At 45.5% G+C, this 3,849-nt stretch overlaps 1 protein-coding gene across 8 annotated transcripts in view; it reads left to right on the forward strand.

Annotated features, from left to right (window-relative positions):
• Positions 1-3,849, forward strand: part of Plekha5 (pleckstrin homology domain containing A5) — a 253,614-nt gene that overhangs the window by 228,597 nt on the left and 21,168 nt on the right. The window lies entirely within an intron of this gene.

A 3,849-nucleotide genomic window follows, 5' to 3' on the forward strand; every position in this document is an offset into this window, starting at 1 on the left:
TCCCCCAGCACCACATGCCAGCCAGCCCCGCCCCCTGGTGGGCTGAGCTGGCCACACACACACACACACAATAAATAAATGTAAAATAAATAAATTAATTTAAAAAAAATTTAAAAAGAAAGAAGAAACCAACAGAATGAAGAAACAACACTGAAATTCCATCTTACCTTGGAAAGAGTGACTGCTATCAAGAAATGAGCCCAGGGCCGAGGAGATGGCTCAGTGCTCAGCAGAATAAGCGCTTGCCTGGCAAGCACAAGGGCCTGAGCTCAATCCCCAGGGCCACGCGTGCACCGGTCATGCTCCTTTCTGCACAGTGGCCTCATCTTAGGAGTAAAACTATGAAAAAGTAACTGTGATTGAAGCTTCCTTGTTCCACCCTGTAAACAGAGACTAATCACATTTTTAAAAATTTTTCCTGCCATCATGTAGCAAATCTCTGTCCTCCCACATGACCGTGCTTTTTTTTTTTTTTTTTTTTTTTTCCCTGAGGAACCTGGGATTGAACTCAGGCCCTTGCGCTTGCCAGGGAAGTGCTTATTCCACTGAGCCATCTCCCTGGACCCTATTTTTTGTTTTTTAATATGATTCTTTTATACTCTGGTTTCTCTTCAGATTGTATAAATCGTTTGCCTTTTTTAATATGATTTTTAAAAACTATTTATCTATTTGGTACAGGGTCTTGCTACACACCTCAGACTCGTATTGATCCTACTGACTCAGCCTCCCCAGGGCTGTAAGGGATTACAGGCATGTGCCACCTTGCCCAGTTTCAGTGGCTGGCATGGCATGCCCAGGCTTCTGGGTGTTGGCACAGCCTACAGTACCAGGGATCAAACCTGGGTCCTTGCACTTGCCAGGCAGGCACTTAGACTGGCCAGCTATCTCCCCAGCCCATGACCCTGCATTTTTTAAAAACCTTTGTTGGGTCAGACATGGTGCATGCCTGTAGTCCCAGCACTGGGAAGGCTGAGGCAAGAGGAACACTGTGAGTCTGAGGCCAACCTGGGCTATATGATGAGTTTAGGCCAGGCTGAATTACAGACCCAAGGTCCTGTCTCAGAAAAAAAGGAAAGAGAAGAATAAGAAAAGAAGCTTTAGCATTATATTCATGTCATCTATTAAATTTCACTTCTTTTTTTGGTGGATTGGTGGTGTGTTTTCTGAAAGGTCTCACTGAGTGGCCCAGGCTGCCCTTCAGATGATCCTCCCACCACATGTTGAGAAGAAACTGGTTGGCCACACACACACCCCCTCAGTGTGTGTCACTGTCCAGCTCTGAGCCTTGCTGGAGGAGCCAGTACGCTAATAGGACAGCCCAGCAGGATTATGGGCCTGGGGCCGAGCCTCTCGTGGGGTTTGGAAGGCCGCTGTGTTTCTTGCACCTGGAATGTGAGGCAACTCTCTCCATCTCTGTCCTGTGTTCCTCTAGAAAACACGAGGCTCCCGGCATCTTGGGTTATTCTTGTATTCTGGCGTCCGTCACCCTCACTTTGTCCTCTCTGAAGCCTCTGGGCCACTGTGCAAATGCTCAGCCTCTGTGACCCACACAGATTAGAAGGTGACTAGAAGCGAATTTTGTTTTAAAAAAAGACCAATTGTCATATTTATTCAAGTGAAGTTTGCTGAAGCTGAGACTAATATTTACATAATATAAATGAGATAAAAGTCTTTAGTCCATTATCACTTTGCCTTTTTAAAATTTAATTCATATCAAACTTGCTTAATAGACTCCCTTGATTATCTACAGAATATAGAGAAGATAAAATTTTCAGTGCTTTATCTTTTTGCTTTTTTAAAAAAATTCAATATAATTCACTTTAAAATCTGCTTAAGGAAATCTTTTAAATTCACAAAGTATTTATGCCAAAGGCCACGTTTTAACACATTTTAATTTTTTTTAAAGTATGCTCCTTGAGTAGTTTCAAGCTCTTCATTGCCTAACTTTTTTTATTTAAAAAAAAAAAAAAAAAAAAGTAAATTTAAGCTAGTTGCAGAATGCAAGTAAAATTAACTCCTTAAAGAACCATTAAGGATTTCTGGGCTGGACAGATAGCTCAGTGGACTAAAGCACCTGCTTAGGCAGAGTGCAGTGGCCAGGGTTTGATCCCCAGAGTGCCATGCTGGCCCTGCACCTGGGGCGCACTGAGCATGCAATTGAGACTGGGCGTGGTGGCACAGGCCTCAGATCCTAGCGCTAGGGAGGCTGAAAACAGGAGGATCACTCCAAGTCCAGTCTACATAGTGAGACCCAGAACCATTAAGGGCCAGCAAGATAGCTTAGCAGACTAAACACCTGCTTAAACAAGCACGGGGGCCAGGGTTTGATCCCCAACACCACATGCCATGCTGGCCCCACCCCTGGGCACACTGAGACACCCACGAAGACCAGGCCTGGAGGTGCACGCCTGTAGTCCCAGTTCTGGGGAGGCTGAAAACAGAAGGATCAATGTAAGTCCAAGCTGTTTCGTGAGACCCTGTACCAAATACATTTAAAAAAGAAAACTATAGGCAGAGCTCAGTGGCGCACACCTGTAATCCCAGTTGTCCAAGAGGTGGACTGAGAGTTAAAGGCTCACCTGGGCAATTTAGTGATGCCCCATGTCAAAACAAAAAAAAAACAACAGTGTCTGCTGTCCTGATTCTATCCCTAGTACAGGAGAGAAGAGAGGGAGAGAGAACTTTTAGGATATTACATATATTTCTGCTTTTAAAACAGTATGTATTTGCGTGCATGGGAGGGCCCAGGGGGACAGACTAGAGGGCCATACACCCCAGTGCTGCACCCCCAGGCCTGATGTGCCTGAGACATCTTACCATTGTTAAACGACAGCTCACAGGGCTACTTCGTTCAGTTTGAGGCAAGAATTCCCTAGTTTAGTGAGGTTCTGGGCTCAATGTTACTAATTCATTTGATTACAAAAGTCAGTCCTGCTTTGTCCAGTCCTTTTACATTTGCCAGGCTGCACTACATTGAAGTGGTAAAAGGATGATTAAATATACCCCCTGCCATTAGTGCAGCAGTTTACTACCCCAGTGTGTGGCCCTCTGGAATGTCTAGGGGTACCACACCCCAAAAAAAGGCATCACTGAAGCAGCACAAGGTGATGACATGCTCGACAGCTCTCGTGGAACCATTCTACTTTGCAGAGATATCAAGAGATTAAAGACTATGCAACAGAAACATCTCTGTGAATTGCTGGTGTGAGTGTGACCTATTTTTTCCAAAGAGGTAGATAGTATCTATATTGAATCCATAGGGTTCATGCGGTATGCTTTAAAAAAAAGTATTTAGTATTTCTGTTCAAAGGAAACTTGACTTGGCCTGGGGAGGTGGCTCAGTGGAATAAGCGCCTCCCTGGCAAGCGCAAGGGCCTGAGTTCAATCCCCTGTTCCGAAAAAAAAAAAAAAAAAAAAAAAGGAAACAACTCTTGCTATGCAGTCCAGGGTGGCTTTGAACTCTTGGCAGTCCTCTTGCCTCAGCCTCCAGTGCTGGGATTGCAGGCATGTGCCACCATGCCTGGCCCATTCATGGGAAACTTTCTTTCAGAACCATCAGGAGTGTATGTATACCTCTTCCTCATTTTAGAAAATTACCTTCAAAAAACTTGACAATCTTGGGGGCCAGCTGGATAGCTCAGTGGACCAAAGCACCTGCGTAGGCAGATGCAAGGACCAGGGAGCCATCCCCAGAGTGCGACGCTGGCCCTGGGAATGCCCTGCCCCCAGGGCGTGCTGAGGCCGCAAATGAGACTGGGCGTGGCGGCACACACCTGTATTCCCAGCCCTTGGAAGGCTGAAAACAGGAGAATTACTGCAAGTCCGATCTATGTAGTAAGACCCTGTAGA

Source organism: Octodon degus, unplaced genomic scaffold, assembly GCF_000260255.1.
Source record: "Octodon degus isolate 3935 unplaced genomic scaffold, OctDeg1.0 scaffold00012, whole genome shotgun sequence".
NCBI lineage: Eukaryota > Metazoa > Chordata > Mammalia > Rodentia > Octodontidae > Octodon > Octodon degus.